Below are 10,265 nucleotides of genomic sequence, written 5' to 3'. Positions count from 1 at the left end.
CTATGTCTTTGCTATTGCGAATAGTGCTGCAATGAACATAAATGTGCACAGATAATAGAATGATTTATATTCCTTGGGGTATATACCCAGTAATGGGATTGCTGGGTCAAATGGTATTTATGGTTGTAGGTCTTTAAGAAATCACCACACTGTCTTCCCCTATGGTTGAACTAATTTACACTCCCACCAACAGTGTAAAAGCCTTCCTGTTTCTCCACAGCCTCCCCAGCATCTGTTGTTTCTTGACTTTTTAATAATCACAATTCTGACTGTTGTGAGATGGTATCTCATTGTGCTTTTGATTTGCATTTCTCTAATGATCAGTGATGTTGAGCTTTTTTGCATGTTTGTTGGCCCCATGTATGTCTTGTTTTGAAAAGTGTCTATTCATATCCTTTGTCCACTTTTTGATGGGGTTGTTTTTTTCTTGTAAATTTGCTTAAGTTCCTTACAGATTGTGGACATTAGACCTCTGTCAAATAGAGCGATTGCAAAAATTTCCTCCCATTCTTTTGGTTGTCTGTTCACTCTGATGATAGTTTCTTTTGCTGTGCAGAAGCTCATTAGTTTAATTGGATTCCATTCATCAATTTTTACTTTTGTTGCAATTGCTTTTGGTGTTTTCATCATGAAATCCTTGCCTGTGCCTCTGTTCTGGATGTTACTGCCTAGATTTTCTTTAGGGTTTTTATAGTTTGGGTTTTGACATTTAAGTCTTTAATCCATCTTGAGTTGATTTTTGTATAAAGTGTAAGAAAGGAGTCCAGTTTCCATTTTCTGCATATGGCTAGCCAGCACCCCCAGCACCATTTGTTGAATAGGGAATCTTTTCCCCATTGCTTGTTTTTCTCAGGTTTGTCGAAGATCAAATGGTTATAGATATGTGGTCTTATTACTGAGGTGTCTATTCTCTTCCACTGGTTTACGTATCTGTTTTAGTACCAGTACCATGCTGTTGTGATCAGGTTCAGGTTTGCCTTGTAGTGTAGTTTGAAATCAGGTAACATGATGCCTCCAGCATCTTTTTGCTTAGGATTGTCTTGGCTATACGGGCTCTTTTCTGGTTCTATATGACTTTTAAAGTAGTTTTTCCTAATTCTGTGATGAATGTCAATGGTAGTTGAATGGGAGTAGCATTAAATCTATAAATTACTTTGTTCAGTATGGCCTTTTTCACAATATTCATTCTTTGTATCCACAAGCATAGGATGTTTTTCAATTTGTTTGTGTCCTCTCTTATTTCCTTGAGCAGTGCTTTGCAATTCTTCTTGAAGAATTCCTTCATATCCTTTGTTAGCTGTATTCCTAGGTATTTTATTCTCTTTGTAGCAATTGTGAATGGGAGTTAAGTCATGATTTGCCTCTCTGCTTGTCTTTTGTTGGTGTATAGGAATGCTTGTGATTTTTGCATGTTGATTTTGTATCCTGAGACTTCGCTGAAGTTGCTTATCAGCCTAAGGCGCTTTTGGGCTGAGACAATGGGATTTTCTGATATATGATCTTGTCATCTGCAAACAGAGAGAGTTTGACTTTCTCTCTTCCTATGTGAATCCTTCCTTCCTTTTTTCTTTCTTCCTTCCTTCCTTCTTTCCTTCCTTCCTTCCTTTCTCTCTTTCTTTCTTTTCTCTCTCTCTCTTTCTCTCTTTCTTCTCTTTCTCTCTTTCTTTCTTAGTGTCTCACTCTGTCACCCAGGCTGGAGTCCACTGGCATGATATTGGCTCACTGCAACCTCTGCTTCCTGGGTTCAAGTGATCCTCCTGCCTCAGCTTCCTGAGTAGCTGGGACTACAGGCATGTGCCACCAGGCCCAGCTAATTTTTATATTTTTGGGAGAGACAGGGTTTTGCCATGTTGCTCAGGCTGGTCTTGAACTCCTGGGCTCACGTGATCTGCCCACCACGGCCTCCCAAACTGCTGGGATTACAGACATGAGCTACTGTGCCAATCCTGAATACCCTTCATTTCTTTCTCTTGCCTGACTGCCCTGGCCAGAACTTCCAATACTATGTTGAATAGGAGTGGCGAGAGAGGGCATTCTTGTGTTGGTTTTCAAAGGGAATGCGTCCAGTTTTTGCCTATTCAGTATGATATTGGCTGTGGGTTTGCCATAAATGTCTCTCATTTTGAGATATGTTGCATCAATACTTAGTTTACTGAGAGTTTTTAATATGAAGGGATGTTGTTCTGTGTCTATTGAGATAATCATGTGGTTTTTGTCTTTAGTTCTGTTTATATGATGAATTACGTTTATTGATTTGCCTGTTGAACCAACTTTGCATCCCAGGGATGAAGCCAACTTGATCGTGGTGGATAAGCTTCTTGATGTGCTGCCAGATTCTATTTGTCAGTATTTTTTGCATCAGTGTTCATCAGGGATATTGGCCTGAAGTTTTCTTTTTTTGTTGCTGATAAAGACATTTAATGTGATAGGTATAAAGGGATACTTCTTTAACCTAAGTTGAGTGATTGTTCTATCTCTCCCTTGTCCTTTAATGGTAAAATACAAAGGGCATTTCATTATAGACAGGAAGATAAGTCCACTGTCACTACTACTATTTAACATTGTCCTTGTGGCACTTGTGAGTACAAGTGGAAAAGGGAAGGGAAGCAGATATATAAATAGACATGTACTAAAATCAGAGTCAGGGATTTCACTGGGTGATACAAGCATGCTGGAAACCCTGAGTCAGGGATGGTGTTCAGGGACCCTAGGATACTGACACAAGAGATTGTGTTCTAACTGATATATTTGTTAATATTCTAACATTCTATTACATGATTTGTCTTTCTTTTCTTTTTTCTTTCTTTCTCTTTTTCTCTTTATTTTATACAAACACAATTTATTAATCAAAGCCATATTTCTATGGCTATATTTACAGGTAATAAAGGGATAAAGCATGGAGAGGATTCGAATTAAACCAGGACTTTGAAATAGTTGCATGTAAAATGATTTTGATAAAGATAATTGAATACAGTAATGACAAAAAAAGCAGTAGTAAGGGGATTTGTCCATTGAAGTGAGCTTGTTCATTCTGGTAACTAATTCTTGTCCAAAGTGATGATGGAGTTTTTATTCTACTTTTTCACAGATCTGAGTACAGGTGACATTGTTTATGATGCAGTCCACTACTAATTTTCTGTCTTTCAATTTTCTTATTTTGCCTTCCTTTCCATCCCACTTCTGATGTCAAACAAATATGCCATATGTAAAGGTGCAGTCTGAGTTTTTCCGCCATCACCTGTAGTTTCTTTGAATTTCTCTCCCCTGAGTATGAGAAAACTGTGTGATTTTAAAGTACTCTCCATTTTTATGGTGAGGTTTTTGCCATCAAAAAAGGTAATGCAATCTTTTTTGGCCATAAGCACCCTTTTTTTCACAGAGGGCTAGTCCCACTCCTAGTTCCTTCATGTATTTATTATTCATCAAAGCCTTTGCTGTCCATCAGGTGCCATCTTTCTTCCAGCTGCTGAACAGTGTCCATGGTGGGTGTCAGAAGGTGTGTGGAGTGAGCAGAGCAGGGTCCAGCATGGGAAACATGCTGTGCCCTCTTACGTGATGTTTTAAGGAAAGAATAAAAGGGCAATGGCGTGACAAGAATGTGGCTGTGTTCTCAGACGCTTCAGGATCCTTCCTGTGTGGACTTTGTCCCTAGATATGGTGCCTACCTTAGGGAGCTAGAGGCTGGGAAGAGGTCCAGCAGTCACTTGCATCTGCTCCTGTTCTGTGTGGACACTTTGATCCTGATAGTTATTATATAGTTATTTCTTGTTTAATTAGAAGGCAAATATTCCAGTTTCATAGTAGACATGTTTGTGATCCCAAATATATAACCAACTAAAACACAATTGTTGGCCAAAATTAAAAAAAAAAAATCACTCCAGAAATGTATAGAATGATGTAATTCATGTAAAAATTTAAAAACATTATACTTGCTATGGCTATATTTACATGTAATAAAGGGATAAAGCATGGACTGGAGAGGATCCACACCTGCGTCATGAGAGTGGTTGCTTCTGGTGAATGAGCTTGCAGAAGTTATCAAAGATGATTTCAGTGTATCTGTAAGGTTTCATTTTCTTCATCTAAACTATATTCGTTAATTTAACTTTTTGCTTTGATTTTATTTCTTACATTTCCTTTATTCCTGTTTCATTTGGAATCTTTGTCTCTATGTATCATATAGACAGAAACCCGCTGTATCATAATAATTTGATTATTTTTACTTCATTATCTATCACTTTAATAATGGTCAACAGGGGCCTGGCAGAGGAGCTGAGGTGGCTCCCACCCTTCACCCTGATAAAACCTCAGTGCATCTAACTGAGAGCTCCCCCGGCCACCTTCATCAAGCCTGGGACCTCTGCCAACCATTGGGTATTACATCTACACGCCTGCCTTAGCTACTACCAGTGCCTACCCAAGGACACCTCCCCTAATTGGCCTAAAGCCTGAATCATCAACTCAGTAAATAAAATACTGGGGAAAAAGTAAATAAATAAATAAACTGTATACCTTGAGAGAATGAGATAAGCTCCAAGAGATCCCTGCCATTCCAAACCTATAGGAGACAGTGAACTTGCCCATGCACCAAGTATATAACTACTACAACCAGCATCTGGGAAAGCCAGTGCACAAGACTCTCTGTAAGTTAGGAATTCATACAGAGTGTTCACTCTTAAAAGCACCAAGAATCAAATTAGGCTAAAATCAACTATAAGCATTAAAGTCATATGCTTAAAAAAAAAACACAGTCGAATTAAAAATAAATTCAAGAACAATTTGAAGAAATAGTCTACCCAAATGAGAAGGAAGCAGGAAAGTAAATCTGGTAATATGACAAAGCAGGGTTCTATAACACCCCCCAAAATATCACACTAGCTGTCCAGCAATGGATCCAAATCAAGAACAAATCTCTGAAATGCCAGATAAAGAATTCAGAAGGTTGATTATTAAGCTACTCAAAGAGGTACCAGAAAAAGGTGAAAACCAACATAAATAAATAAAAAAAAATCCAGGATATGAATGAAAAAGTTTCCAGAGAACTAGATATCGTAAAAACAATCAGAACTTCTGGAAATGAAAGACACTCTTAGGAATATATAAAATGCAGTAGAAAGTTTCAAAAATAGACTAGAACAAGTAGAAAAAGGAATGTCAGAGCTTGAAGACAAGGCATTTGAATTAACCCAATCAGACAAAGAAAAAAGAATTTTAAAAACTGAACAAAGTCTCCAAGTAATATGGGATTATGTAAAATGGCCAAACCTAAGAATAATTGGTATTTCTTTTTTTTTTTTTTTGAGATGGAGTCTTGCTTTGTCGCCCAGGCTGGAGTGCAGTGGCGTAATCTCGGCTCACTGAAAGCGCTGCCTCCCGGGCTCACGCCATTCTTAGAATAATTGGTATTTCTGAGGGAGAAGAGAAGTCTAAAAGTTTGGAAAACTTATTTGAGGGAATAATTGAGGAAAACTTCCCTGGCCTTGCTAGAGATCTAGACATGCAAATACAAAAAGCTCAAAGAACACCTAGGAAATTCATTGGAAAAATATCATCACCATGGTACATAGTCATCACTTTATCTAAAGTTAAGACAAAGGAAAAAATTTTAATAATTGTGAGACAAAAGCATCAGATAATCTACACTGGAAAACCTGTCAGAATAACGACAGATTCCTCAGCAGAAACCTGATAAGCCAGAAGGGATTGGAGTCTTATCTTTAGCCTCATTAAACAAAACAATTTTTATCAAGAATTTTGTATCCAGCAAAACTAAGCTTCATAAATGAGCAGAGATAAAGTCTTTTTCAGACAAACAAATGATGTCAAACCCACACTACAAGAAATGCTGAAAGAAGTTCTAAATCTTGAAACAAAAGTTTGAGATACACCAAAATAGAACCTCCTGAAAGCGTAAATGTTATAGGGCCTATAAATTTACATTCAATATTAATATTGAGATGTGAGGTGCTATTCTATTCATCATGTTACTTGTTACTTAGATACTTTGTTTTTTTCATTGTGTTATTTTTGGGTTATGATTGGGTTAATTCAAACGCCTTGTCTTCAAGCTCTGACATTCCTTCTTCTACTTGTTCTAGTCTGTTTTTGAAACTTTCTACTGCATTTTGTATATTCCTAAGAGTGTCTTTCATTTCCAGAAGTTCTGATTGTTTTTCTTTATGATATCTAGTTCTCTGGAAACTTTTTCATTCATATCCTGGATATTGTTTATTTATTTATGTTGGTTTTCACCCTTTTCTGGTACCTCCTTAAGTAGCTTAATAATCAATGACACAATAAAAAAACAAAGTATCTAGGGAACAAGTAACATGATGAATAGACTAGCACCTCACATCTCAATATTAACATTGAATGTAAATGGCCTAAATCCTCCACTTAAAAGATACAAAAGGGCAGAATGGATAAAAAAATCACAAACCAAATATCTGCTGTCTCCAGGAGACTCATCTAACACATAAGAACTCACATAAACATAAGTTAAATGGGTGGAAAAAGATATCTCACACAAATGAAAACCAGAAGTAAGCAGGAGTAGCTATTTTTATATCAGACAAAACAGACTTTAAAGCAATAACAGTAAAAAAAGACAAAGAAAAATATTATATAATGATAAAAGGATTAGTCCAACAGGAAGATATTACAATCCTAAATTTATATCCTAACACAAGAGTTCCCAGATTTATAAAACAATTACTACTAGACCTAGGAAATGAGATAGAAAACAAGACAATAATAGTGGGGACCAATATTCCACTGACAGCACTAGACAGATCATGAAGACAGAAAGTCAACAAAGAAACAGTGGACTTAAACTCTACCCTAGAACAAATGGACTTAACAGATATTTACAGAACATTCTACCCAACAACTGTAGAATATACATTCTTCTCATTAGCACATGGAACATTCTCCAAGAGAGACTATAAGATAGGCCACAAAAGTCTCCATAAGTTTAAGAAAATTGAAATTATACCAAGCACCCTCTCAGACTACAGTGGAATAAAACTGGAAATCGACTACAAAAAGAACCCTCAAAACTGTACGAATAAATGGAAATTAAATAGTCTGCTCTTGATTGATTTTTGGGTTAACAATGAAATCAAGATGGAAATTTAAAAATTCTTTGAAATCAATTATAATAGTGACACAACTTATCAAAACCTCTGGGACACAGCAGAAGCAGTGCGAAGAGGAAAGTTCATAGCATTAAATTCCTACATCAAAAAGTATGAAAACACAAATTGACAACATAATGTCACACCTCAAGAAACTAGAGAAACAAGAACTACCTAAACCCAAACGCAGCAGAAGAAAAGGAATAACAAAGATAAGAGTAGAACTAAATGAAATTGAAATTAAATACAAAAGATAAATGAAACAAAAAACTGTTTCTTTGAAAAGATAAACAAAATTGATGGACCATTAGCAATATTAACCAAGAAAAAAAGAGAAAAGATCCAAATAAGCTCAATTAGAAATGAAACTTGGGATACTACAGCCAATATCACAGAAATACAAAAGATCATTCAAGGCTATTGTGAACAGCTTTATGTGCACAAACTAGAAAACCTAGAGGAGATGGATAAACTTCTGGAAATATACAACCCTCCTAGACTGAACCAGGAGGAAATAGAAACTCTAAACAGACCAATAACAAGTAGTGAGATTGAAATAGTAATAAAAAAATTGTCAGCAACAACAAAAAAATTGCAGGACCAGATGGATTAACAGCTGAATTCTATCGGACATTTAAAGAAGAATTGGTACCTATCCTACTGGAACTATTTCAAAAGGTGAAAATTAGAGAATCCTCCCTAAGTCATTCTATGAAGCCATTATCTCACTAATATCAAAACCAAGAAAAGACATAAAGAAAACTACAGACCTATATCCCCGATAAACATAGATGCAAAAATTCTCAACAAAATACTAGCTAACCAAATTCAACTGCATATCAAAAATGTAATACATCATGATGAGGTGGGTTTCATACCAGAGATGCAGGGATGGTTTAACATATCAAGTCAATAAATGTGATACATCACGTAAACAGAACTGAAAACAAAAACATATGATCATCTCAACAGATGTGGAAAAAGCATTAGATAAAATCCAGCATCCTTTTATGATAAAAACTCTCAACAAAATAGGCGTAGAAGGGACTTACTTCAAAGTGATGAAAACCATCTATGACAGACTTATAGCCAACATTGTACTGAATGGGGAAAAGTTGAAAGCATTATCCCTGAGAACTGGAATAAGACAAGGATGCCCACTCTCACCACTTCTATTCAACGTGGTACTGGAAGTCCTGGCCTGAGCAGTCAGGCAAGAGAAAGAAATAAAGGACATCCAAATCAGAAAAGAGGAAGTCAAATTTTTACTGTTTGCTGATGGTATGATCATATACCTAGAAACCCTTAAAGACTCCTCTGAAAAGCTCCTAGATCTGATAAATGAGTTCAGTAAAGTCTCAGGATACAAAATCAATGTCTACAAATCAGTAGCACTGCAGTACATCAACAATGACAAAGCTGAGAATCAAATCAAGAACTCAATCTCTTTTACAACAGCTACAAAAAAAACTTATATTTTAAAAATAAATAAATGGGACATGATTAAACTAAAAATCTTCTTCACAACAAAAGAAAGAATTAGCAGAGTACACAGACAACCCATAGAGTGGGAGAAAATCTTCACAAACCATGCATCCGACAGTGGACTAATATCCAGAATCTACATGGAACTCAAAGTAATCAGCAAGAAAAAAACAAATAATCCCATCAAAAAGTGGGCTAAAGACATGAATAGACAATTAGTAAAAGAAGATATACAAATGGACAACAAACATATGAAAAAAGTGCTCAACATCACAAATTATTAGAGAAATGCAAATTAAAACCACAGTGAAATACCACCTTCTGCAAGAATGGCCGTAATTAAAAAGTCTAGAAACAATAGATGTTGGTGTGGATGTGGTGAAAAGGGAACAACTTTACTCTGCTGGGGGGAATGTATATTAGTACAACCACCATGAAAAACAGTATGGAGAGTCCTTGAAGAACAAAAAGTAGAAATACCATTTGATCCAGCAATCCCATTAATGAATATCTACTCAGAGGAAAATAAGTCATTATATTAAAAAGAGACATGCACATGCATGTTTATAGCAGCACAATTTGTAATTGCAAACATATGGAACCAACCTAAGTCCCCATCAACCAATGGGTAGATAAATAAAATATGGATATGTACACTGTTGAATACTATTCAGCCATAAAAAGGAATGAAACAATGTCTTTTTCAGCAACTTGGATGGAGCTTGAGGCCATTATTCCAAGTGAAGAAACTCAGGAATGGAAAATCAAATATCATATGTTCTCATTTATAAGTGTGAGATAAACTATGAGGATACAAAGGCATAAGAATAATATAATGGACTTTAGAGACTTGGAGGGGAAGATTGGGAGGTGGGTGAGGGATAAAAGACTCACCCACAGGGTTACCTGGTTATCCATGTAACCAAAAACCACCTATACTCCAAAAACTATTGAAATAAAAATAACAATTAATTTAAAAAAATGGCCAGCAGGGGGAACACAGAAAAGGTGAGGTGAATTAGGAAGAAGCTACATACTCCAAGGGCAGTTGAAGGCTTCTTCTTCCTTTCTGTTCCAGCTATTCATCTGTTCCTCCAAATAGTCCTCCCATATCTTTTCTATTTGGCTCTTGTGAAAGTTGATAACATGAATTGTGTCATTCTTGTCATAGCCAACTAAATCTGAGTCAAGAGGGCAGGCGGGAAAAGCACTTGAGGCACAGAGCACCTGCTCCAAGAACTGAATTTTCCACAAGCCTGGCTGCTGAAGCAGCTTGCTGTAACCCAAAGAGCAGTTGTACCTTGTAGCTGCTGAAATGACTGGGTGTGACTCTAAGACTAGTTGTACCTACCACCGTCACTCACCAGTCAGAGCTTGCCAGCTTTCAAAAGCTTCTCCAGTGCTGATGAGATTTCTTTTAAAACAGTACATAACGTTGATCTTTCTAATAAAACTCCCAATCTTCTCTTCGTTCTTTGGACATGTTGAAGACTACCTGGTCTGTGTATGCCCTGAATTGCAATTCTGTGATTCCCAAATAAAATATTAAATTTAGAGATTTGCCTCTGTTTTCGTTTTAATTTTTACACTCTTGAAAAAAACTTAGAGCATCCAGGGACAATAGCAGTTCTTTCCCTTAATCAT

General features: G+C 36.4%; 1 pseudogene; it reads right to left on the bottom strand.

Annotated features, from left to right (window-relative positions):
• Nucleotides 1-2,976: 2,976 nt before the first annotated feature.
• On the bottom strand, nucleotides 2,977-3,481 carry LOC116470344 (fatty acid-binding protein 5-like; annotated as a pseudogene).
• Nucleotides 3,482-10,265: the final 6,784 nt, after the last annotated feature.

Source organism: Hylobates moloch, unplaced genomic scaffold, assembly GCF_009828535.3.
Source record: "Hylobates moloch isolate HMO894 unplaced genomic scaffold, HMol_V3 SCAFFOLD_6, whole genome shotgun sequence".
In the NCBI taxonomy this organism is placed as follows: domain Eukaryota; kingdom Metazoa; phylum Chordata; class Mammalia; order Primates; family Hylobatidae; genus Hylobates; species Hylobates moloch.
Note: the sequence above shows the minus strand (reverse complement) of the source record. Positions and strands in the feature narration are given on the sequence as shown.